Source organism: Leopardus geoffroyi, chromosome D3 (genome assembly GCF_018350155.1).
Source record: "Leopardus geoffroyi isolate Oge1 chromosome D3, O.geoffroyi_Oge1_pat1.0, whole genome shotgun sequence".
NCBI lineage: Eukaryota > Metazoa > Chordata > Mammalia > Carnivora > Felidae > Leopardus > Leopardus geoffroyi.
In genome coordinates this window covers 48747708-48774935 of record NC_059339.1, presented here as the reverse complement: position 1 = coordinate 48774935, position 27228 = coordinate 48747708, and the positions used below count along the sequence as shown (strand labels likewise).

Below are 27228 nucleotides of genomic sequence, written 5' to 3'. Positions count from 1 at the left end.
AATGAATTCAGTGGTATGCTAATAGACACCCGGTTTCTCTGGGTAGGAGCTGGACTAGGTTGTGAAATACTATCTTACATAACTCCTTTAAAATAAATTCTTTTTTTTTTTTTTAAAGTATCTTTAATTTTTTTTTTCAACGTTTATTTATTTTTGGGACAGAGAGAGAGCATGAACAGGGGAGGGGCACAGAGAGAGGGAGACACAGAATCGGAAGCAGGCTCCAGGCTCTGAGCCATCAGCCCAGAGCCCGACGCGGGGCTCGAACTCGCGGACCTCGAGATCGTGACCTGAGCCGAAGTCGGAAGCTTAACTGACTGAGCTACCCAGGCGCCCCTAAATAAACAAATCTTTAAAAACAAATAAATAAGTAAAGTAAATGAATCAGCGAGCAAATTGTCAGTGAAAGCTCTAAATTACGTTACAGTGGTGCCATACTTTAATGGTGTATAACTGCTAAGAGAAAAGGTGAAAGTACCTATATTTAGGGCAATAGAATAAGTGTAGTCACCACATTAATGAATTCAGTGGTATGCTAATAGACATCCCGGTTTCTCTGGGTAGGAGCTGGACTAGGTTGTGAAATACTATCTTACATAACTCCTTTAAAATAAATTCTTTTTTTTTTTTTTAAAGTATCTTTAATTTTTTTTTTCAACGTTTATTTATTTTTGGGACAGAGAGAGAGCATGAACAGGGGAGGGGCACAGAGAGAGGGAGACACAGAATCGGAAACAGGCTCCAGGCTCTGAGCCATCAGCCCAGAGCCTGACGCGGGGCTCGAACTCACGGACCGCGAGATCGTGACCTGGCTGAAGTCGGACGCTTAACCGACTGCGCCACCCAGGCGCCCCTAAAATAAATTCTTAAAACTTGCTGGCTTTCCAGGATCAGACCCAAAAACCGCCATTCTCCCCTCGTCTCCTGCTACCTCTTTACAAACCCAGCCACACAGGTTTCCTCTCAGGTCCAAAACGGGCTCTGAGCCTTCAGGATGGGCTCCCCAGCCCTCCCCTCTGTGCCCATCAAACTTCTGGGGTAAGGGTCATCTCAAAATTCATGCTGCCTCTCTGCACCCCTCCTTCTTCCGTGCACTCAAAATACATGATTTAGGGGTGCCTGGGTGGCTCAGTCAGTTAAGCATCCGATTTCGGCTCAGGTCATGTTCTCGAGGTCTGTGAGTTCGAGCCCCACGTTGGGCTCTGTGCTGACAGCTCAGAGCCTGGAGCCTGCTTCGGGTTCTGCGTCTCCCTCTCTGTCCCTCCCCCATTTGCGCTCTGTCTCTCAAAAATAAATAAACAGTAAAAAAAAAAATTGTTTAAGACATGATTTAATCCATTCTTCTGCTTTGTAGTACAGCCCTGGATTCTTGTACATGTCTTCCTGTATGAAGGAAGAAAGATGAAGTCCTTGAACAAGGAGGGATTAGGGTGATTTACCTCACAGTCCCTCCAGGCCCTTTGCACAGAGTAGGAAATCAGCAAATACTTGTTCAGTCATCCAACAATGAACACACTATGTGCCGGGCACCATTCGAGATGCTGAGAATACAGCCGAAAGGGTTTCTATTCTCTTGACATATATATTCTACTCCAGGGATATTCAGTAAATAAATGCATATGTGTTAAATAAACCTCTATCTGTGGATGTATATGTAGATATTTTTTGACTGTCAGCTGGTGAGTAATAAATGACATGAAGAAACTAAAGCAGGGGGGAGTAAAAAGAATGTCACATGAAGTGGGAGGAGCGGCCGCAGTGCTCTTTTAGATAGGGTATCAAGGGAAGCCTCTCTCAGAAGGTGACCTTTAAGCATGGCTTGAATGAAGTGAGAGAGTGAGACTTGTAGGCATCTGAGAGAATAACACACCAGAAGGAACCATGTGTGCAAAGGCCCTGAGGTAGGGGACATACTAAGTCATTGTTGAATAAAAGTATTAAATTATGCTGTTGGTACATTCTGCCAGCAGTTTGGTCCTATGAAAGTGCTTTTTCTCTCTTTGTTCAAAGCAGGATGAAAATTCCTGCTTGCCTTGTAAATGATATATTAAAGCCATGAATCTATGGTTATACAACTCAGACAGCTTGTACTCGGAAAATCTTAGACCAGGGCTTCTTGTATATCCCTTAGGGCTCAGTGGGCACCTCGCTTTAGGAGTACAATAAAAAACTGAGTCAATTTCCATCTCCAGAATGAAACCAAAACTTGTGATTCTCTGTTATTCCTTTCATGCCCCTCTCAGGGGGAGAAGCCCGGGTACCAAGTAGCGTTAAATCTCTCTCTGAGGAAAGCTAAGAGACCAACACAAATGACAGGGAGGAAATCCAGATGAGCAGTGACAGGCTGTTCATTTTACTTCGCAGTCTGGGTGGTTTTGGGCCCCAGAGTTTCTTCCACAGCTCTGTGCCGTAATGTCTGTGGTTGTGAATTTTAAAAGGAAGTAGTAGAATGGCACTTCTTTGAAAACAAGATAGGAACGAAAATAGTTTAGTTTCAGGCTATTTTTCACACACTAAAAATATCAAGTTGGATAAGAAATTTCACATCCATTGATTTTTCATCATGAGTCAAGCCTCAGTATGCTGAGTCCGAGGAACCAAAAATATGCTGGTTAGCTCAGATATGCATTGCACTCCGACTGCGTGCAGGTCACTAGCCCGGGCCTTGTGGTTTAGTACAAAGGGGTATTAGACATGGCCTCTGATCTCAAGGTTGACAATCCCATTGGCGGGCCAACACATGACTGACTGCAAGAATATTGAACAGTGATAGTGGACCCCACGCAATTAAGAATCAAATGAATGAGGACTTCTGCTTCCAGCCAAGAAGGAGTAACAGGGACCAGATTTCCCCTTACACCTGAAACAACAGCAGAAATCAAAGACACTGGTTTTTAAGACACTGGCTCTCAGACAGCAAAAGACTATGATCCCTAAAGGATGAGAAACTGACTCGGTGAGCCCTAGGATTGTTCCAGCCTACTGCCGTGAGAGAATTTCTAGACGATAGCACCCTTAGAGTGACTTTGAAGACAGCAACAGAACCTACCCTAAATGAAACACACAGGAAAATTGACTTTAAAATACAAAGATCAGGGCCACCTGGGTAGCTCAGTTCGTTAAGCATCTGACTCGATTTCAGCTCAGGTCATGATCTCAGGGTTCCTGGGACAGAACCCCGCGTTGAGCTCTGCACTGACAGCCTGGAGCCTACTTAGGATTCTCTGTCTTCCTCCCCTGCTCATGTGCCCACATTCTCTCTCAAAATAAATAAATAAACTTTTAAAAAAATATGCCAAGGGCTTCGGTAAGATGCGCGGCAACTTCCAGCAGCCTAGCCTACCTGTAATGAAGGTACCCAAAGAAGAGAGAGAGCCAGAGGATTAAAAAATATTTGGAGAAATAATGGCCCAAAACTTTCCAAACCCAATGAACGCCAAGAACCTACAGATCCAACTAGATCAATGAACCCCAAACACAAGAAACATGAACAAAACTACATCAAAACACGTCCCAATCAAACTGCTCAAAATCAGTTCTAAAATCTAAAAAGCAGAGAAAAAGAATGTAAATTACAGAAAAACAGACAGAAAGATGACATAGATTTCTTGTCAGAGGGTCCAGAGGTCAACCCAAATATGTATGTATAACTAATAGTTGACAAAAATACAAAGGTAATTCAGTGGAAAAAAGTCTTCTCGGGGCGCCTGGGTGGCGCAGTCGGTTGGGCGTCCGACTTCAGCCAGGTCACAATCTCGCGGTCCATGAGTTCGAGCCCCGCGTCGGGCTCTGAGCTGATGGCTCAGAGCCTGAAGCCTGTTTCCGAGTCTGTGTCTCCCTCTCTCTCTGCCCCTCCCCAGTTCATGCTCTGTCTCTCTCTGTCCCAAAAATAAATAAACGTTGAAAAAAAAAATTAAAAAAAAAAAAAAGTCTTCTCAACATTGGGGCTACAAAACTCTACATTCATCTGCAAAAAATGAACTTTGAGCCATACCTCACACTGTATACAAAAAATTACTGAAAATGGACTGTCCACCTAAACTGGAAACCCAAAATTGTAAAACGGCTCGAAAACAACAGGAGAAAATCATTGTGACCTTGGAGCAGACAAAGATTTCTTCGACACAACACCAAAACTACAATCCATAAAAGAACAAATTGATAAATTGAACTTGAAAAAAATTTTTAATTCCAGTCTTCAAAATAATAGTTGAGATTTTTAAAACTACCCATAGACTGTAAGATCATATTTGTGAAGCCTATGTCTGATAAAGGACTGGTATTCACAATGTATATAGAGCTCTCAAAGCTCAATATTAGGGACCCAAACACACCCCCTCAAGTGGGTGAAAGAGCTCAACAAATACTTCACCAAACAAGATAGTCACATGACAAATAAGCACAGGAAAAGATACTCCATGTCATGCATCATTAGGGAAAATGCAAATTACAACCACAATCAGATACCACCATATACCTATTATAATGATTGATGAAAATAAAAAAGATTGACCACACTGAGTATTGGGAGGCGGGTGGAGGAACCGGTACTCATACAATGCTGGTGGTGCAGCCACTTTGGAAAATGGTTTGGCAATTTCTTAAAAAGTTAAGCATACGCCTACTGTATGATCCAGCCATCTCATCCCTAGGTAACCACCAAAGAGAAAGCAAGGCATGCATCCATACAAAGACTTGCACATGAATGTTCATAGCAGCTTTATTGACTAAAACCTCAAACTGTGGGATGCCTGGGTGGCTCAGCTGGTGAAACACCTGACTCTTGGTTTTGGCTCAGGTCATGATCTCATGGTTCGTGAGTTTGAGCCCCACATCAGGCTCTGCACTGACAGCACGGAGCCCACTTGAGATTCTCTCTTGCTTTCTCTTTCTCTGCCCCTCCCCCACCCTCTTTCAAAATAAATAAATAAACTTAAAAAAAAATTCTCCAACTGAAAATAACCCAAATGGCCATCAATAGGTGAATAGATGAGCAGATTTTGGTATTTCTATACAATGGAATGCTACTCAGAAAAAAAAAGAACAAATGATACAACGAAAAGATGAATTTCACAATAATTAAGCTGACTGAAAGAATCCAGACCCAAAAAGAGTACACAGTATGATTCCATTTATACAAATTTCTAGAAAATGCAAATCAACTTACAGTGACAGAAAACAGATCTGGGGGTTGGGAGATGAGATTACACAGGACAGGAAGAAACCCTCTGAGGTGATGGATAAATGTTCATCATCTTAATGGTGGTGGCATATACATGTGGAAAAACTTACAAATTGTATGCTGTAAATATGTACAATCATGCCTTAATAAAGATGTTTTGGAGAAAAACTCAAGTGAACGATCCAGACGATGAACTTTAGAAGGGGTCACAAAGGGAGAAAATGCTGAGGACCAGAGTGAATGGGAAGGTCTTCCTTGGAGAGGGAAGCTGAAAGCATAGGTGAGATTTGTGTGGGCTGAAGGAGTGAAGGAGCTCCAGACAGGGAGCACAGCACAAGCAAACCTAGGGGAAGAAATCAATGAATATATTTTATTGTCTCTTTAAGCGACCCCAGTGAGGATATAACATATGTGCCCACATAGAAGATGAAGTCTGAATCTCCATTTCGTGGTGATTTATACCCAATCTAAATATGATTGTTCTTTCTTCTGTTTTTGGTTATCGATTGCTGTGTGACAAACCACCCCAAAACTTAATGCCTTAAAACATCCTTTTGTTATTGCTCGTGACTCTGTGGGTTGAGTGGGTGATTCTTCTGCCCTGTGTGGTGTGGGCCGGGGTGTTGGGAAGGCTGGGGTGTCCTTTGGGCTGGAACATCCAAGATGGCAGGGAGTTCAACGAGGGCTGGCTACTGCCGAACCTTCACGTGACTTAAGCTTCCCACAGCATGGCAGCTGACTTCTGAGAGGGAGTAGCTCAAGAACAAGAGAGACAAGAAAGCCAGGTAGAAATATCCCCATTTTGGGGTGCCAAGGTGACTCAGTTCACTGTCAGACTCTTGACTTTGGCTCAGGTCACGGTCTCACGGTTCTTGCATTTGAGCTCTGTGTCAGGCTATGTCCTGACAGTATGGAGCCTGCTTGGGATTCCCTCTCTCCCTCTCCCTCTGCTCCTCCCCTGCTCGCTCTCTCTCTCTGTCTCTCTCTCAAAATAAATAAGTAAACTTAAAAAAAGAAAAGAAATATCCCCATTTTGCAGATCACTGACCAAACTCAGTAAGTTGACACACTTTAGGTATTTTAGGGAGGAAATTTGGCTCACTTTTGGCAATTCCATTTTAGAAGTTTATCATTGGAGCCTTTGGAATCAAAAGAACTATCCCTAATGAAATACAGTTGGTTTCATGCTTACAGAAGGCACATTTGGAAGGCTCTTTCTAGAATCTGAAGGCTGTAGTTTCAGCCACTTAGAGAACAAGAAAGATCCCATTGGCGGTTAGATTGGCAAGCATGTTAACGCCGAGCATTGGAATTGATCCAAAGAACCCCATTTAGAGCCCAAAGGCAAGGCTTCCATACCTGAGACACAGTCTTAATGGGGGAAAGTCAATTAATAGTTTTAAAAGTCAATTGTACCCGAATTTTATTTTATGCTTTTAAAAAAATTTTTTTAGCGTTTACTTATTTTTGAGAGAGAGAGAGAGAGAGAGCACACAAGTGCTGTCAGCACAGAGCCTAATGCGGGGCTTGAACTCATGGACTGTGAGTTCATGACCTGCGCTGAAATCAAGAGTCAGCCACTTAACTGATGGAGCCACCCAGGCACCCCAGTACCCAGAATTTTAAAGAGCAAAGTACTTTACAGCAAGGCATCCCTGTTCCTTCAAATGTTAGTAAGACACCACTTTTAGGGATGATGGTTCCTCACCTCATAATATGGCTCCATTAACCTCCTGACAGCTGAACTTAAGCCAGAAGCCTTTTGCCTCGACGCAGCTGGTTGAATTTTCCCAGCAGGGCAGTGTACTGTGCCGTAGAGGCAGGAACTGAATTCATTTTAAAATCTCAGCCCATTAGAGAGAATTAGGCCATGATGCGCTAGTGAGAGGCACTTGAGATGTTTACTCTTTTCATTAAATTTTTTCTTCTTAAATATTTAATGCTTAGGGATTTTTATTTAAATGTATCATACAAAAATGCAGCGGCTGTTGCAGGAGGACTTCTTCATTGCATTATACGAGGTCTTGGTACTACTTTAAAATTTTATCCTGTGAGTCCGGGGAGGTCTCGTAGACAGGGCACAAGAGTTATAACCCCAATTTTGACATCATCCTCTACAGCCTTGGGCAAGTCACTGATCTCTCGTCTGTGCTTCAATATCTATAAAACAAGCATCATAATTTACTGAGCCCCAGAATACAGAATACAATGAAGTATAACTAATTAGTATTTACAGTCTGGTTTGATGAAAGGCATTCAATGTTATTGTTGTTGTATTACTATGTAAATGATTGTTCACTTTGACATCAGAAGCAATTGGTTTGTGACAGCAAAGCTTTCTGATGAAATCTGATCTTGCAAGAGGCACACAACACACTTCTTGCCAGTAGATTTCCTTCTCCAAAATAATTAAATATACTGTGTTCAATATAAAGTCAGTGAGGCATTACCGTGCACAATAAGACATAGGACATGATTACTTATACATTCCCATGCTTGGGGACTGACACCTAAAATACAATAAAGGGTAACGAAGGGGCAGGGGAGCTGGGGGGCAGCACATTAGATTGGGGACAGCTCACAAAAGCTTTTCCTGCGTGTAGACTGGTGTCATCTCCCAGGCTCTTTACAGGAATGCTACAATGATCAGAAGGGTCATTTTCGTGCCTCTCTTCAGGTCCATTCTGTCACAACTTTATCATGTCCAACTGGCTTATAACAAATGCAGCTCTGAGTGAATGGGGCAATAATCCAAAGAACTAAAAACCACAGGTACAAAATCCTACCAGTAAACCTGTGGCTAGAACAGTTTACTCAGCACTCTCTATTGTCACTTAGAAATAGAAAATCAGTGAGGTGAATAAGAGGAGAAATCAAATAGACAGGGTGACTTTTAATCACTTTTAAGGAAGCTGATGGTAAGACATTAAAAACAAATGGGTAAAGTTTTAGTCTACTTACAAGGGTGGTGATGAATAGGATTGAAAATTAAATTGAACAATTAAGAAACTTTAAGAAATTTCAAAGAGTATTTGCAAGTAACATGACTGACCAATGTTGGAAATTACCATTCAGGGAAAATATGGCACTTCCTGACTTAAAAGAGGCATAAACACATCAGCCAATATGTGATAAATGATTGAAATTTGGGGGGAGCATTGCAGAAGGAAGGACCTAGGCATAAGAGAAAGTGTATTTACAGTTTGGAAGAAATAGGAAAGAGGAAGGATTATGTATTTTAATATGCTAGCCTTTATTTATTCCTGCAATGAATATTTTTGGCGTACTTCCTATAATAAGTCATCCCGGCCTTCAACTAGCTTAGCCCAAGGGAGAAATGGATGTGGGAAAAAAAAATAACTCTACGTTGCATGCTATAATAGAGGTGTGAAGCTCATTAAAGAAAGTGGCTACGTCTGCCCAGATAGGGACAAGAAGCTTTCCCAGTTAATATTACATTTGATCTGGGTCTCGATAGATAAATTTAGAAAGTTATGAGACTGACAAAAACAACAGGCAAAGGAATAGCACACGTAAACGCACTGTATCTTTGAGCTGTTGCCACAATGAAGACTGCAAACAAGCCTCCGTCAAACATAGTGATTAACAACAGAACCATTTATTATGTTTCCATGAGTCTACAAATCAGTGAAGCCATTCTGCTGATCTGAGTGTGGCTTGGTGATCTTGGCTGGGCTGGCTCATAGTTCTAAGGTCAGCTGAGGGCTGGATGGCAGAGTTGGCCTTGGCCAGGGTGACTCAGCACCACTCCAGTTGGTTTCTCATTATACATCGAGCTAGCCCAGACTTGTTCTAATGGCAGAGACAGAGATCCACAAGGCAGCAGAAATACACAAGGTAGCTCTGTAGGCCTACGCCCAGCACTGGCACACAGCCATTTCAGATGTATCCCACTGACTGACACAAGTCACAAGGCCATCCCACATTCAAGGAGTGGAGAAATAGACTCCATCTCTTGATGAGAAGAACTTCAAAGTTTACACATCGTAAACTTTTACCGAGGGGTAAAAAATTGTAATAATCATTACACTAAGATATAAAAGAATGTGATATATTCAGGAAAAAGCCAGAATTTAGGTATGGGTATGGTTTGAGAATAAAGTTCAAATAGAGCATGAGATGAACACAAGTTACAGCTGGAAACTGGAAGTGGATCACGAAGGGACTTCATTTAGAACTAACCAACATTTAGAAGTTCGGAATTTTTTCAAGTCAATTGGAAAGTTTTTATGCTATCGATGTGATCACATCTGTATTTTAGAAAAACATATATAATGCACAATATCCTGGAGGAAAGAAAGGAATTAGAAAAAAACAATTAAGAAGCTACTATGGTAATTTATTTGAAAACTGATTAGAGTTCATACAAGGGAAGGAAGAACGGAGAAGAAAAAGGGGTGTGACATTTGGAAAAATATTGGAACAGAATTGACAGATTGAACGTGTGGAAGCAACTACTTTTTATCTCTCCTCTTTTCCTATGATAATAAACTCCCTAATTTTTGTAAACATATGTCTATTCACAGGGTGCCTTGCTGGCTAGGTCAGTTAGGTGTCCCATTTTAGCTTGGCTCATGATCTCACAGTTCATGAGTTCAACCCTGTGTCAGGCTCCACACTGACAGCAGGGATGCTGCTTTGGTTCCCTGTCTCCCTCTCTCTGCCCCTTCTCTGCCTGTGCTCGGGTGGATACTCTCTCTCTCTCTCTCTCTCTCTCACACACACACACACACAAATAAATAAATAAACATTAAAAAGAGGAAGAAGAAGAAAGACCACTACCCAGCTTCCCTTGCAGCTAAAGGAGACCGTGTGAGTACTTTCTGGTCATAAATTGTAAACAGGTGCATCCTAAAGCAGTCTCCTCGAACCTTCACTAAAAGACAGTTGAGGCATGCCTTTGCCCACCTCTTTTTCCTCCCTCTGTCCTATTGCCTGGGATGCAAACATCCATTCTGGGGCAAGAGGACAAGGACTATATCCTGGGGATGGCAGAGTGGTGAGCCGAAAGGAACTTGGGTCACTAAAGAATTAATAGAATGAAGCTACCACAGCAGCCCAGGCAGCCTGCCAACTTCTTGATTTTTTTTTAATGAACCAGAAATAGGCCACTATCATGTTTAGGTCTCTGTTATTTAGGGTCTCTGTTATTCACGGCTGAACCTAATCTGAACTGATACAAACGTGGAAAGGAGAATTGAAGGTTTGTCTGGATGGTGATGTTATTAGGCCAGGAGGAAGAGCAAGTCTCCAAGGGAAGTTCAAGAGCTGATACATTTTTAACGCCTGGAGGAAAAAACAGATGAAGATTTTTACCTCCAGGGGAGGAATTGTGTGAAGAGAGCCTAGGGGGAAATACTAAAAGACTTCTACTAGAACATTTTTTTGGTCTTTGATATGTATTTTGTACCATTTGCTTGTTTTACCTAAGCATAAATAGATCCCAATACTTCACAAACACTTCCAAAAAATGAAAGAGAATACTCTCATTCTATAAGGCCAGTATTACTCTGATACCAAAGCAAGACAAAACTGATACCAAAAATACACCAACCTTTCTCTTTCTTTCTTTCTTTCTTTCTTTCTTTCTTTCTTTCTTTCTTTCTTTCTCTCTTGAGAGATAGCAAGTATGAGTGGAAGACAGGCAGAGGGTGAGGGAGAAGGAGAGAGAGAATCCCAAGCAGGCTCCATGCCCTGCAAGGAGGCCAATTCGGGGTTCAATCCCATGACCCTGGGATCATGACCTGAGCCTAAATCAAGAGCCAGATGTTTAACCGACTGAGCCACCCAGGTCCCCCACAGGAATATTTCTAGTAACTGTAAATGCAAAAAAAACCCTCAACAAAACGTTAGCAAACCAAATTCAGCAACGTATAAAACTATGATTAAGTGGGATTTATTCCCATGAAATAAGCTTGGTTTAACATAAGAAAATCAATTGTGTGATACATCCTATCAATAGAATAAAAGACAAAATTTACATGATCACTTCAGTCAACACAGAAAATCATTTGACACCATTCCATGATGAAAACACTAAAAAACCCCTCCAATCTGATAAAAGGCATCCACAAAATACCCACAGTTAACATCATATTTTAGGGTAAAACACTGGATGCTTTCTCATGAAAATCACTAACAAAACACGAATGTGTGTCCATACTACTTTGATTTAATATTACGCAGGAGTTTCTAGCAAGGGTAATTAGATAAGAAAATTTAATAAAAGCATCCAAACTGAAAATGAAGAAGGAAATCTCTATTCTCAGAGGACATGATTTTTTTTATATATAGGAAATACTAAGGGACCCACCAAAAACTATAAAAATAAATAAGTTCTGCAAGGTTGTAAGACACAAAATCAATTACAAAAATCAATTGTATGCACTAACAATGAATGATCTGAAAATGAAATTAAGAAAAAATTCCATTTATAGTAGCCTCAAAAAGAATAAAGTAATTTTTTTTTAATGTTTATTTCTGAGAGAGAGAGGGAGAGAGAGACAGAGCACGAATTGGGCAAGGGCAGACAGAGCCAGAGACACAGAATCCCAAGCAGGCTCCAGGCTCTGAGCTGTCAGCACAGAGCCCAATGCAGGGCTTGAACCCATGAACAGTGAGATTGTGACCTGAGCTGAAGTCGGACGCTTAACCGACTGAGCCACCCAGGCGCCCCAAGAATAAAATATTTGGAGGGCTCATACTGACTCAGTCAATAGAGCATGCAACTCTTGATCTTGGGGTTGTGAGTTTCAGCCCCACACTGGGGGTAGAATTTACTTATAAATAAAGAATAAAGTACTTAGGAATAAATTTAACAAAGGAAATGTAAGACTTACACTGAAACAATTCTGCACAAGAAAATTGGAAATTTTTTTCCCAATGGAAAAACACCCCATGCTTATATATTAGAAAACTTAACTTTGTTAAGATTGAGATTTTACCCTAGTTGATCTGCAGATTCAATGCATTCTTTATCAAAATCACAGCTGCGGGAGTTGCAGAAATTGACAAGTGCATCCTGAAACTCATGTGAAACTGCAAAGAACCCAGAATAGCCAAAACAATCTTGAGGGGGAAGAAAGAAGAAGAAGAAAGTTGGAAGACATGCTTCTCTATTTCAAAACTTAATACAAGGCTCCAGTAATCAAGACAGTATGTTACTGGCATAAGGATAAGATAAAGATCAATGGAAGAGAACTGAGAGTTCATAAATAAGTATTTATATTTATGGTCAACTGAATTTCATAAGTTTGTCAAGACATTACAACAGGGAAGGAGCAGTCTTTTCCACAAATGATGCTGGGACAACTGGATATCCACATGCAAAAGAATGTGACAAGAAAATTAAACAAAAGGTATCCTACTTCATACCATCTATAAAATTATATACATACCATATACAAAATTACCATGTATACAAGTTAACTCCGACCCCAAAATGTGAAAAACAAACAGTTCAACTCTTAGAAGAAAACATAAAAGTAAGTCTTTGTGTTCTTAAATTTGGCAATGGTTTCTTGATATGACACCGAAAGCTCAAGGAACAAAAGAAAAGATAGATAAGTTGGGCTTGATCAAAATGAAAAAGTTTTTTGCTTCAAAAGACATCATCGAGAAGGAAAAAGACAACACAAAATAAGAAAACATATTTATAAACAATAAGCCGATAAGACACTTGTATTTAAAATATATAAAGAACTCTTGCAACTCAACAATAAAAAGACTAACCAATCGAGAGGCTCCTGGGTGGCTCAGTGGGTTAAATGTCTGACTCTGGACTTCAACTCAGGTCATGATCTCATGGTTTATGGGATCAAACCCCGTGCAGAGCCTGCTTGGGCTTTTCTCTCTCCCTTTCTCTCTGCCCCTCCCCGACTCTCTCTCTCTCTCTCTCTCTCTTTCTCTCAAAATCAATAAATAAACATTAGAAATTTTTTTAAAAAGACAAACTGATCCAGAAAATGGGCAAAGAATCTTAATAGACATTTCTTCAAAGAAGATATAAAAATGGCCAATAAGCATATGGAAAGATATTCAACACCATTAGTCATTAGGGAAATGCAAATGAAAAATACGAGATACCACTTCATACCTAATAAAATGGCTTGAATAAAAAACACGGACAATAGCAAGTGTTGAGGAAGATGTGCAGAAATTGGAAGCCTCAGACACTGCTGGTGAGAATGTTAAATAATCCAGCTGCTTTAGAAGCAGTGTGTCAGTTCCTCAAAAAGTTAAACATAGCATTAACCTATGACCTTGCAATTCCACTCCTAGGTTTATACCCCAAAAAACTAAAAACAAATATTCGCACAAAAACTTGTACACAAATGTTCATACCAACATTATTTATAATAGCTAAACAATGCAAATGTCCATCAGCTAATGAACGGATAAACAAAATGTAATATAGCCATACAACGGAATATTCCACCATGAAAACACATGAAATTCTGATACATGTATAATATGGATGAACCTTGTAAACATTATGTGACATGAAAGAAGCCAGAGACAAAGGTCATATATTGTGTGATTTCATTTATATGAATGTTCAGAATAGGCACATCCCCTGAGACAGAAAGCAGATTCTTGGGATCCGGGAGCTAGGGGGAGCAGAGAATGGGGAGTGACTGCTAATGGGTTTGATGTCTTGGAATCAGCCATTTCTCCAGTGACTCCTGGTTTCTTGCACTTGAGGAGTGTTTAGAAGTGGAGATTTCAGTGCTAGGTGTGCTCGTTGCTAACTGGGATGGTATTGCTCCCAGACCGTCTCAGTAGAAAGAGATAGGGAACTTATACATTATATACATACGTTTGCACCTATATTTTTTTCAGTATCTACCTATATTGAAAAATTTGAGGTCATACCAATACCTCCAATTCCAATCCCTCATTAGAGGGTAGTTTTTTCCCCTCCCACATTTGTTAAGTCTCTTCTCTCTCTCTTTTTTTTTTTTTTTTTTAATTTTTTTTTTCAACGTTTATTTATTTTTGGGACAGAGAGAGACAGAGCATGAACGGGGGAGGGGCAGAGAGAGAGGGAGACACAGAATCGGAAACAGGCTCCAGGCTCTGAGCCATCAGCCCAGAGCCCGACGCGGGGCTCAAACTCACGGACCGCGAGATCGTGACCTGGCTGAAGTCGGACGCTCAACCGACTGCGCCACCCAGGCACCCCTCTCTCTTTTTTTTTCTTAATTTTTAAAGTTCATTTATTTTGAGAGAGACAGCGTGAGTGGGGGAGGGGCAGAAACAGAGGGAGAGACAGAATCCCAAGCAGGCTCCGTGCTGTCAGTGCAGAGCCCCATGCGGGGCTTGAACCCACAAACCATGAGATCATGACCTGAGCTGAGGTCAAGAGTCAGACTCTTAACTGACTCAGCCACCCACCTGCCCCAGTTAACTCCCTTTTCTGACAGTTGAGAATCGGTTCCCATTGTCCTTAATATATTTACTTATGTGATCAATCCCCTGTATGTAATCAATATCCTATGGCCACTACTGTCCATGCCTGCGTGGATGCCCTCCTCTCAGTTTCTAGCACCTCAAGGAAGGCCACCCTTCCCACATGGACATTTTTTTCACCTTGCTTGGGCTCTGACAACTAAGCTGGTCACTGCTTTGCAGGGCTGCTCTCCTGCCCTCACCCCAGGCTCTGACTTCCACCTCAGGCTTCCCCTCTCCGGGAGTGCCCTCAACCTTGCTTTGGCTCCAACAGCCTGCATCAGTCTGCCCACCTCACCCAGCCAGCGAGCGCTCTGTTTCCTCAACAGGCAGCCCTCCCAGGCTGCCTTTCCCCTTCCCCCTGGGACTCCACTGCCGTGCTCCGGGCTGCCATAGCTGTCCCCAGGTAGGCCCCCATGCCTACTGTGTTCTGCCCTAGTTTTTTTCAAGAAGGGAAGTAGATGAAAAAAAAAAGAAAACAAAGAGCCATTTGTGATTTCAGATGGTGTTTCACCAGCAATCCCACCAAACATCTCTGTTGTCCATGAACTAGGTTGTGAGCTGGCTCCCAGGAGTGAGGATGACAAGGATGGGGCTTAAGGCTGGAAGCAAGAAGAATGTTTAAAATAATCACTATGGGGGGGGGGGGGGATGAGAATGGTAAAAATATTAGCAATGGCCACCTGTCACTCATTAAGCCATTACTATGTATCAGGCACTTTGATTCAATTTAATCCTTATGACAACCTTGTGAGTTAGATTTTTTTTTTTAATTTTTTTTTTTCAACGTTTATTTATTTTTGGGACAGAGAGAGACAGAGCATGAACGGGGGAGGGGCAAAGAGAGAGGGAGACACAGAATCAGAAACAGGCTCCAGGCTCTGAGCCATCAGCCCAGAGCCTGACGCGGGGCTCGAACTCACGGACCGCGAGATCGTGACCTGGCTGAAGTCGGACGCTTAACCGACTGCGCCACCCAGGCGCCCCAATGAGTTAGATATTAATTATTATCTCCCTTTTGCAGAAGAAGCCCCTGATGTTTAAGCCGATAAAACAACTCTTGTCAAGGTCATTCAACTCTTATGGGCAAGGTGGAATCCAAATTTAGGTCTGAATTCAAAGCATGAGGTGTTTAATTGGCACAATGAACCATCCCAGGAACGGGAGGACATTGAGATACTCTGCCCACAGTTCCTGTGCCATTGTCCATCCACAGGGCACTGGGCTTTTTGTTTCAATTTCTCTATCATACAAATAGCACTGTGTTTTTAACATTAGAAGCTAAGTTTGTTAAATATAAACTTCAGGATTTTTAAGGGAACTTAATAAAAATCACTTCTCTTCTCCTAACGTTTAAACATTGATTAAGAAATAAGAGTCAGGGGGCGCCTGGGGGGTGGCTCATTTGATTGAGCACCCAACTCTTGATTTCGGCTCAAGTCATGATCTTTATGGTTAGTGAGATCGAGCCCTGCATGGGGGGCTATGCTGACAGCTCAGAGCCTGCTTGGGTTTCTCTTTCCTTCTCTCTCTGCCCCTCCCTCCCCCCCCCCCCCCCCCCGCTCACTCACAAGTGCGCACAAGCTCTCTCTCTCTCAAAAATAAATAAACTTTAAAAAAACAAAAGAAAGAGGAGTCAGTGTATGGATGCTAATATTTTCCCTTTACTAGTAAATAAGCTACTATTTTATTCTTCCCGTTACTAGTAAATGTTGGAAAATCCAACATACAACAGCAGATAAGTGAGTTTCCTGTGTTGATTTAGGCAAACTTAACCACCCTATCACTGGCAGCACTTTGACCTAGGCCTTCCCACCTGGAGCGGGAGGAAGTTACCCCTTTGAAACTGGTGTGGCACAGGGCGGTAATGCCCAAAGCACAGAAGCAGTACCCAGTTTCTGCTCCCAAAGCACCAAGCTGATAAATGGCCACTTGTTATGCTAATGGGTTTTCAGGGCCAGAGATGGAGTGGATTTCCCCCAAACATAACTATTTAAATAGTCCACAGTTTTTTGACATTTTGTCTCCTGTTCCTCTTCTTCCCCATCTTCTCCCCCCACCTCTTTCCCCCCCTCCCTCCCTTGCCTTTAATAAATATGTGAGAAGCTTCAAAAACAAAAATGCCCAGAACCTCCTGGCCAAGAAGAAATGCCCTCAGCAGCCTGGCAGCAAGAGTGACCACGGAAGTGTCGTGTTGGTCCAGTGTTGAGTATTAACCAGAACTGGGGTGGGACATCAGAGGACCACTGTAGAGGGTGAATAAATGACCTTGAAGCCCAGAAGAGATGAGACACCAGGAGAGTCCCAAGAGCAGAATTTGCTTTGTGACCTAAGCATGAAGTTAGTGGGAGAACCAGGAAGAGGGAATGGAAGGGGAAAAACTAGCTTTACTGAGTATCAGCTAAGTGGGGTGTTTGGTGCCCTCAGTCCCGGGAGCGTAACCCACGTTACAATCCCAAACATAGATGGTATTATCCCTCTTTCACAGGTAAGGAATATGAGGCTCCGAAATATGGTCATTTGCCTGAGATCATTCAACTAGCAAGTGGCAAAGCCACTGTAAACCCAGATCTCTCAGGTTCCCAAACCTGTGTTTTATTTGCCCATATTCCATCAGCTACCACCAAGGAGAGGAGAAAACTAGAAAATGGGGATTTGCAGAGCAAAGGGGATTGTAATGGTTGAGCATACAAAGCTGGAAGAGTTTCAAGGGTGTGGCCATGGGGGTGGGTGCCGAAATGGTGTAGAGGTCAAGATCTTTGGAGGAGAGAAGGTAGACTATGGTCTCACGTTGAATGGTCCATAGGCATAGACGGTGAGTTCATCCAGGAGGCTTGTCTGGATGGAGGCAGAGGAAGCATGGTAGGTAGAACCGCTGAGCACATGTTGGGGACAAAACCTTTATAGCTCAGTGACATGCTGGCCATGGAAATATTGCAAATGCACAATCCTAAGGTAACTGCAGAATTCCGAGTTTTTATCCTTTTCATGGTTTTCTTTTCTTTTCTTTTCTTTTCTTTTCTTTTCTTTTCTGGTGTGTGGCAGGGGGTGGGCTTCCCACAGGGGTAAAGTTCTTGCTTCAGTGTCTAAAGAGAGGAACCTATCTGAACTGCCACCATGCACTGAGCAGTGTCTGAGGCAACTGTAGACAGGCAATGTGTGAAGAAGTGGTTCTTCGAAAAGCTCCTGAGAAGGCAAAAAAAGAGGGAGAGTAATAATCAAAGAGGGAGAGTAATTGTTTATATTTTTTTTAAGTTTATGTATTTATTTTGAGAGAGAGAGCATATGCAGGGAAGGGGCAGAGAGAGGATCCCAAGTAGGCTCAGCACTGTCAGTGCAGAGCCTGACGCAGGGCTCAAACCCACAAACCGTGAGATGGTGACCTGAGCTGAAATCAAGAGTCACATGCTCAACTGATGGAGCCACCCAGGCACCCCCAAAATTGCTGTTCTTTAAGAGCTCATGGTGGTGTGGGGGCAGCCACCCATCAATCTTGGCCCTGTGGGGGCCAGATTTGGAGAACCTAGGGAAGCATCCGGACTCCAGCTTGCTGGCTGGGCGGATTTGCTCAGGTTACTGAAAACGTGTTACTGTGTTTTTCTCTGCAAAGGATATGTTGCCTTTTCTCAGGACCACAGGCATCTTCACATACTTCACTGCAGAAGAACTACACAGTTTCTAAGGATTATTTAAACTATTTTTCCAACAGAGGGAGGAAAAAACACAACACCTGTTTCTAAGTTTTCATAATACAAGGAATTTTTTAAAATATGGGTTTTAAGAATGGAGACAATTCTACTCCTAATAGATGGAAACTGAAAGTTTAATCCTTTGTTACTAGAGTAACAAATAGTTACGGTTCCTTTGTAAGTGTATAATTTTAGGCTGTAATGTTAAAATAATTCATTATCCCAGGATTTGATAGGATTTAAGAGTTACTAGAGAATTTGCACACCTGATTCCTAGGTATGGAGATTATGGAGGTCTTTTGCTTCTCTCCTTCTGTGCACCTGTTGGTCAGTTTGCTGTATATTACAGTTTTTGCAGGCAGGTGGCCATGGTATAAAGCAAAGGGGTAATTCCAGTATCTTGGATAGAGTTTGGGGTGCTTTTGGGTTCTGCAGTCAGGTGGATCTGGGGTTCAATCTCAGTTCAGGGCCTCTTTTTATCAGCTGGGAGACTTCATCTTTGGTTACCTTTTCTGAAGAAGGATAAAATAATCCTTAAAAGATGGGTAAAGGAAGTTGAAAATCATTTAGTTTTTCCAAGTATTTGCATATACATCATCTAATCTAAAGCGTTAACCTACCTTCAGTGTGGATAATCCATAATTAGTTCTCTTGGTCTGTCAAAGAAGCAGCCCTGAGTTGGAGTTTGCCATCAGGACTGTTGGGCATGGAAATTTTTTGAAATCATTATTTACACAGTTTTCTTTTAAAATTAGTCCCTGTAAGAGGGACAATATGGTACCTAGCCCAAATCTACTGAACACATGATAAAATGCTATACTTGTATATTACAGATCTAGATTTCTGGAATTAGAAAGACCAAAAATGCATATAGGCAATTGCTACCCACTAGGGACTATAAACTCTAACCTAAGTAAGTGAATATCTCCAGTTACATCATGTAAACTTTTTTTTTTTTTAATTTTTTTTCAACGTTTATTTATTTTTGGGACAGAGAGAGACAGAGCATGAACGGGGGAGGGGCAGAGAGAGAGGGAGACACAGAATCAGAAACAGGCTCCAGGCTCTGAGCCATCAGCCCAGAGCCCGATGCGGGCTCGAACTCACCGACCGCGAGATCGTGACCTGGCTGAAGTCGGACGCTTAACCGACTGCGCCACCCAGGCGCCCCCATCATGTAAACTTTTAACATTGCTCTGCAAATAGCTATTCATTCTTCAGCAGGTACGATGATGCCAGACAAGCAGAAAAGAAGGACTGATTGAGTTTATTGTTTGTAAGAGAAGCCTTGCCAAAACAAAACAACTAGTACATTTTAAGGTATTGCTTGATCAGCTACATTTCTAAATAGAGCAATATAAGTAACAATGTCATTTAGGATGCTTTGGGCTGAAATAATAAGACTGAAAAATAGTCTAATATATTTACAATAAATAAGAAAAATATACTGTCACTTAAGAAGTCCTGAGGTTGGGTTGTTCCAGGGCTTGCTGATTCAGTGGCTCAACAACAGAAGCTTTGGTTCCTTTCAGTTCTGCCTTCTCATTTTGGTTTCCCTCATGCTCACAAGATGGCTGCCACAGATCCAGGTATCGCTTGTAATATGACTGCATGGAGTAGGAAAAGGGGCTATTTTTTTCCCGTACCAATCTTTATCAGCAGGAGCACATAACAATTCTCCAGTAAACTCATCTCTCACTGGACAGAAGTGCCTTGTGTGCCCATTTCTGACCTAGCTAGGGGATGGAATAATTTCTGTTGAGCTTAAACCAGTCGAGATTGACATTTGGGGCACCTGGGTGGTTCCTTCAGTTAAGCATCCAATTCTTGATTTCAGCTCAGGTCAGGATCTCACAGTTCCTGAGATTGAGCCCCATGTCAGGCTCTGTGCTGACAGCATTGGAGCCTGCTTGGGATTCTCTCTCTCTCTCTCTCTCTCTCTGCCCATCTCCCCCCACCACCCTTCTGTCTCAAAATAAATAAATAAACCTAAAAGAAGAGAGAGAAAAGAAAATGGAATGAACCCCAGACTCCTGTTTTCAGCTCTTCGATGATGATGGGTTTTGTAGATATCTACTACCTTGTTTCTAATATCAGCTGCCGCCCGGGCCATTTCATTTCTCAGTGCTGTACCTGGCTTATGTGCAGTTGTCCCCCAGGACCAGCATCTCAGCCACTCTTTATTATTAATCCCGTACTTATTGGTAAACTTCATCTATGTTCAAACTGTTTTCCACAGAATGCAAATTCTTTTGAGCTTCTCTTTATGCCAGAAATTCTCAAAGTGTGGTCCAGGGACCCCTGGGGTTCCTCAAAGAAAACATCCAGGGGGCCTGTGAGTCAAACTATGTTCACACTAATACTAGGCATCATTTGTCTCTTAATCTCACACTTGTGAGAGCAGGGTTTTCCAGGGGCCACAAGACATGGGACATAGCAACAGACTGAATGCAGAACTAGAGGTGAGAATCTAGCTGTATTCTATGAAGGCAGACATTAAAGAGACTTGCAAAAATGTAAAATAATACCACATTTCTCACTCAATTTTTGTTTTGAAAAATATAGCTTTATTACCCATAAAAATATATTGTGTTCTCTCCATTTAAATTTTTTTTTTCAACGTTTATTTATTTTTGGGACAGAGAGAGACAGAGCATGAACGGGGGAGGGGCAGAGAGAGAGGGAGACACAGAACCGGAAGCAGGCTCCGGGCTCTGAGCCATCAGCACAGAGCCCGAGGCGGAGCTCGAACTCATGGACCGAGGGATCGTGACCTGGCCGAAGTCGGACGCTTAACCAACTGCGCCACCCAGGCGCCCCTCCATTTAAATTTCTTAGATGATAAATATTGAAGATATAACCCATGTAGAGAAAAGTTTTTTTGAGGGTCTTTGATAAGTTTTGGGAATATAAAGGCATCCTGATACTACTATTCTACACTATATTGTTTTAGTATTTCCCAGTGCCGTGCACTATATTCCACAGTGGACTCTAGAATGTTCCACACAAAAGGAGCTCCATGATGGCATCTGACCATTGAGTTAGGCTGCACGAGCTTCCACAGTTACTGTAAAATCTTTTTTTTTTTTTTTAATATTTATTTGTTTTTGAGAGACAGAGCATGAGCAGGGGAGGGGCAGAGAAAGAGGCAGACACAGAATCCAAAGCAGGCTCCAGGCTCTGAGCTGTCAGCACCGAGCCGGTTGTGGGGCTCGAACCCACGAACCAGGAGATCATGACCTGAGCCAAAGTTGGCCGCTTAACCGACAGAGCCACCCAGGCGCCCCTATTGTAAAATCTTTTGGGTCAACACTGTGCTAATTTTCTTAGTTTATTTAATATTTTATAGCATATTTAATGAAATAAAACTTTTTTTTAAGTTATAGCCACATTTAAACAAATGTGGTAGATTTAAAAATTATCAGGAATCATCTGTCCAACAGATTCTTATTGCTCTCATTTTGACATTTTGCTACAAAAAACCCACAATAATCAGACGCATCACACAGCATAATTCAATAAAATGTGACATTTTGAATAATAGTTGTAAAATATGTAATTAGTTCTCCAACTTGGATCATTAAACTGAATGAAATCCCATTTTTGTCTTCTTGCCGTTGTACCTGGAGTTTTCCTAGTTAGATGATTCTTTATTAGCGTGCACACCATTTACCAGGCTCCGTGAAAGTTAAAACTGAAAAGAAAATAGAGATTATCAAGTTGAAACCCCTCATTGGGCAATGAGCAGTGGCCCTCACTCGCTGACTAACTTGCTGACGGTCACTCAAATAGCAGACCACAACTTCTGGCCCCAGTGTGCATTGCAGCGCCCTGGTCAAACATTTCATTCTTTGTACAGGTAAAGAATACCATTTCACTAGGGGCGCCTGGGTGGCTCAGTCGGTTGAGCATCCAACTTCAGCCCAGGTCATGATCTCACAGTTCGTGGGTTCGAGCCCTGCATCAGGCTCTGTCCTGACCTCTTGCTCAGAGCCTGGAGCCTGCTTCAGATTCTGTGGCTCCTTCTCTCTGTGCCCCTCCCCTGCTCACGCTTTGTCTCACTCTGTTTCTCAAAAATAATCAATGTAAAAAAAATTTAAAAAAAAAGAATACCATTTCACTTAGCATAACACTCTCCAGTTCCATCCACATTGCTACAAATGGCCAGATTTCATTCTTTCTCATTGCCAAGTAGTATTCCATTGTATATATAAACCACCTCTTCTTTATCCATTCATCAGTTGATGGACATTTAGGCTCTTTCCATAATTTCCATAGCTATTGTTGAAAGTGCTGCTATAAACATTGGGGTACAAGTGCCCCTATGCATCAGTACTCCTGTATCCCATGGGTAAATTCCTAGTAATGCTATTGCTGGGTCATAGGGTATTTCTATTTTTAATTTTTTGAGGAACCTCCAGAGAGGGTATTATGCTAAGTGAAATAAGTCAGGCAGAGAAAGACAGATACCATATGTTTTCACTCATATGTGGATCCTGAGAAACTTAACAGAAGACTATGGGGGAGGGGGAGGGAAAAAGAAAAAGTTACAGAGAGGGAGGGAGGCAAACCATAAGAGACTCTTGGATACTGAGAACAAACTGAGGGTTGATGGGAGGTGGGGAGAAGGGAAAGTGGGTAATGGGCATTGAGGAGGGCACTTGTTGGCATGAGCATCCGGTGTTGTATGGAAACCAATTTGACAATAAATTATATTAACTATATATATATATATATATATATATATATATATATGATGTTAAAAAAAACCCAATACCATTTGGACAGTACACTTGACCTTTGAAAAGTTGTCAGTATGAATAGTGGTCTTACCCTAAATGAAAATGCATTTCCTAAAAAGTACTGGTTACCACAAGCATGCCAGTAACCAAGATGAACACGGAATGAATCTTCCAGCCGATGGTAAATCCCAGCTACACAGAGCTCTTGCTACGTTTGCCCTGCTACCTGGTTCCCCAACGCAATCCTCCAGGCTGGTATGGAAAATCAGACCAGGGTAAGGAACGGTCACCCAAAACTCAGAAAAGCAGGAAACAGCCGAAGGCAGAGTTCCTCCTGGTCATCTGGTCATCTGAGCCTGCCTGTCCCTTCCACAGCCACTTTGTCCATCCCCAAACCCCAGCGGGTGGGACCACTGCTGTGCCTTGAAGGAAGCTCTCTCCTCTCTGCCTCCACGCTTGGACCTGAAGCCGCCCATGCCCGCAACACCTTCACCCATATTCCTCCTTTGCCCAGTCTGGTTAATTCCTGCCAGGTCTTCAGCATTCGATTCATATTTCGTCTACCGTGGAACCTCCCCTCCCCCAGCCGTCCCCAGCATGCCCCACCCATGGCACGGCCAAACACTCTGTGCATAATGGCCATGCTCTTCTCAACTGCCTTCTTATCTTCTCTGTTCTTAACACAAAAACTCCTTGAAGGCAGAGGCTGTACTGGGCCCAGCACCACACCCAACACACGGTCATCTCCTTATGAATAATTGTTGAATGAGTGGCCAAATGAGTGAGTCAGCAAGTCCTACCCCTCCAACACAGTGCTATGCAATAGAAATAGAAACTAAGCCACGTATGCAATTGTTTATTTTCTAGTGGACACATGAAAAAAAATTTTTTTAAAGAAATGAAATGAATGTTATTAATACATTTTATTTAACTCAATATATCCAAAATATTATTTTTCAATATGTACCCAAAACATTACTTTTTAATGGCTTTTTAAAAACTTTTTTGTAATGTTTATTTATTTTGAGAGAGAGAGAGAGTAAGTGCAGGAGGGGCAGAGAGAGAGAGGGAGAGAGAGAGATTCCCAAGCAGTACCCACGCTGTCAGCATAAAGCCTGACACAGGGCTGGAACTCACGAACTGTGAGATCATGACCTGAGCCGAAATCAAGAGTCTGACGTGCAACCGACTAAGCCACCCAGGTGCCCCCAATATAAAACATTATTAATGAGATGTTTCGGGGTGTGCGTGTGTGTGTGTGTGTGTGTGTGTGTCAAGTCCTCAAAATTCAGTATGTGTTTTTCACACAGAGCACATTTCAATCTGTGCTAGCTGCATTTCATAGCTAATGCTATTATACTGGACAATGCGCATAGATCCACTCTAATAAATCTCTGTCCGGGATATTGCCAAGACACTCATGGTGCACCTTCAGACTCTCACACCAAACCACTATTGCCCTGGGATCCTAGTTGTCCAGGCCAGGAACGACCCAAGTTAGATGAAATATTCTGGGTCGGCACCAAACCCAAATGCCATCGGCAAATACAGAGAGGTCCCTGTGCAGGACTTGTCCCTTGACCTTTGGACTGATGTTAACTTGAGGATTTAAAACAACAAGCCAGGGGCGCCTGGGTGGCGCAGTCGGTTAAGCGTCCGACTTCAGCCAGGTCACGATCTCGCGGTCCGTGAGTTCGAGCCCCGCGTCAGGCTCTGGGCTGATGGCTCAGAGCCTGGAGCCTGTTTCCGATTCTGTGTCTCCCTCTCTCTCTGCGCCTCCCCCGTTCATGCTCTGTCTCTGCCTGTCCCAAAAATAAATAAACGTTGAAAAAAAAAATTAAAACAACAAGCCAAACTCAAAATTGAGGTAAGCCCAGCATTCATTTAAAAGACAGACTGGGCACTGTCCCTATGCAGCAAAAGTAGTTCCATTACTAAGGCTATCCTACTCTTCTCCCCCAGAGTCCTGAGGAGTTGATCATGCATTCTGATAGACTGAGAAGTCTTTTCTTAAATAACCTGTTTTAAAAAAATTGAAGTATAGGTGACATACAATGCTGTATTAGTTTCAGGTGTATAACAGTGATTCAACAATTTTATAGATTATGCTATGCTCACCATAATAAGGGTCATCTGTCCCATACAAAACTATTACAATATTATTGACTTTATTCCTGATGCTGCACTTTTCATTCCCATGACTTACTTCTTTTATAAATAAAGAGCATGTTTGTACCTCTTAATCCCCTTCACCTATTTCACCGCCCCCCCCCCTTTCTGGCAATCACTGGTTAGTTCTCTATATTTATGAGTTTGTTTTGGTTTTGTAGTTTGTTTTTTAGATTCTACACGTAAGTGAAATCATATAGTATTTGTCTTTTTCTGACTTATTTCACTTAGCATAATACCCCCTGGGTCCATCTTGTTGTCATAAATGGCAAAAGCTCATTCTTTTTTTACAGCTGAGTAATATTCCTCTGTGTGTGTGTGTGTGTGTGTGTGTGTGTGTGTGTGTGTGACATCTTCTCTATTCATTTATCTAACAACTAAGGTTGTTTCCATAACTTGGCTTTTGTAAATAATGCTATAATGAATATAGCATGTATATGTATTTTGGGTTTTGGTTGGGTAAATACCCAGTACTGGATGATATGGTATTTCTATTTTTAACTTTTTGAGGAACCTCCATACTGTTTTCCACAGCAACTGCAACAGTTTACATTCCTGCCAACAGTGCACAAAGTTTCCTTTTTCTCCACATCCTCACCAATATTTATTTCTTGTCGAAACAGCTGGCTTAACCAGAAAGGATATTTTTTAATTTCCTAAAATGACTGTTAAGAAAATGTCATGTGATCAAAATGATAGTGACCTCGCTGTATCTTTGGTGCAAAAGACTTAGCCAATAACAGGATCAGATGAAAGAACCTTTTATCCAACTTAATTCAACTTATCAATGGCCAAGTGCTTTTGAATTCCTATAAAGCAGAGTACATCAGATAGTATCTATTTGTATAGAACAAAGTCATGGAGCCAAATTGCATATTTTAGATGATTTGGTGGTTGTAGTGTCTATTGTGGTAATTACTGTGCTCTGAATAAATATACGGAAGTCCATGCTCCTTTTTGCTCTCTTGTATCTTTATTATAACTTTTTAAAAATTACTACCTATCCACTATTAAACATTATAGAAATACATATTTTAAAGGCGAAAGTTTCCTTAATGGTAATTGTATATATTCTTTCATATTTTCCTATGTATACATATTTGGTTTTTTATTTTTTATTTTTTCAAAATGAAGCTCATACTCAGGACACCTGAGTGGCTCAGTTGGTTGAGCATCCGACTCTTGATTTCCGCTCAGGTCACGATCCCAGGGTCATGGGATCCAACACTGCGTGGGGCTCCACTGGAGCCACTGGAGAATCTCTCTGATTCTTTCTCTCTCCTTGTGCCCCTCTCCCCAGCTCGCTCTCTCTCTCTAAAATGAAAAAAAAAAAAAAATGATGCTCATACAATTCGTATTTCAGCATTAATTATACTTTATTAAATATGATACCAGGGGACCTGGCTGGCTCTGTTGGAAGAGCATACAACTCTTGATCTCAGAGGCGTGAGTTTGAGGCCCACATTGGGTATAGAGATTACTAAAAAAAGTAAAATGAAAAAAAAATGATATCAAAAGGATTCAAAGATAGGAAGTAAAGTGAGACTCCCTTCCTCCCTGTTCCCTAGCCAAATAGGTCCCCTTTCCAAAGGCAACCACTGTTAGCAATCTCTTCTGTATTTTTCTAAAGGTGTTCTGTGCAAAGGACTCCATATGAATACTTTTTTCTTCTTTTTGCAAGAAATTATGTTATTCTATACACAATGTTTATCCCTTTTTCACTTACTGTAATTTGGAGATCCTTCCATATCTGTACATGAAAAGCTGCTTCATTCTTTTCTAGGTCTGCATGGTATTTTTTAGATTGCCCATTAATGCATTTCTCCTACTGATGGACATTTAGGTTATTTTCAATATTTGGAGACTGTAAACAATGATGTAATAAATAGCTGTGCACTTGTATCATTTCAAATGTGAATATTTCTACAGGATGACTTTTTAGAATTAAAGTAACTAGGTCAAAATTCTGGTTAGG

The 27228-nt window shown here is 41.7% G+C and overlaps 1 protein-coding gene across 1 annotated transcript in view; it reads left to right on the top strand.

Moving 5' to 3' along the window:
- The window catches only part of KCTD1 (potassium channel tetramerization domain containing 1), a 190275-nt gene that overhangs the window by 38372 nt on the left and 124675 nt on the right, over positions 1-27228 (top strand). The gene's annotated exons all lie outside the window — the stretch shown is intronic.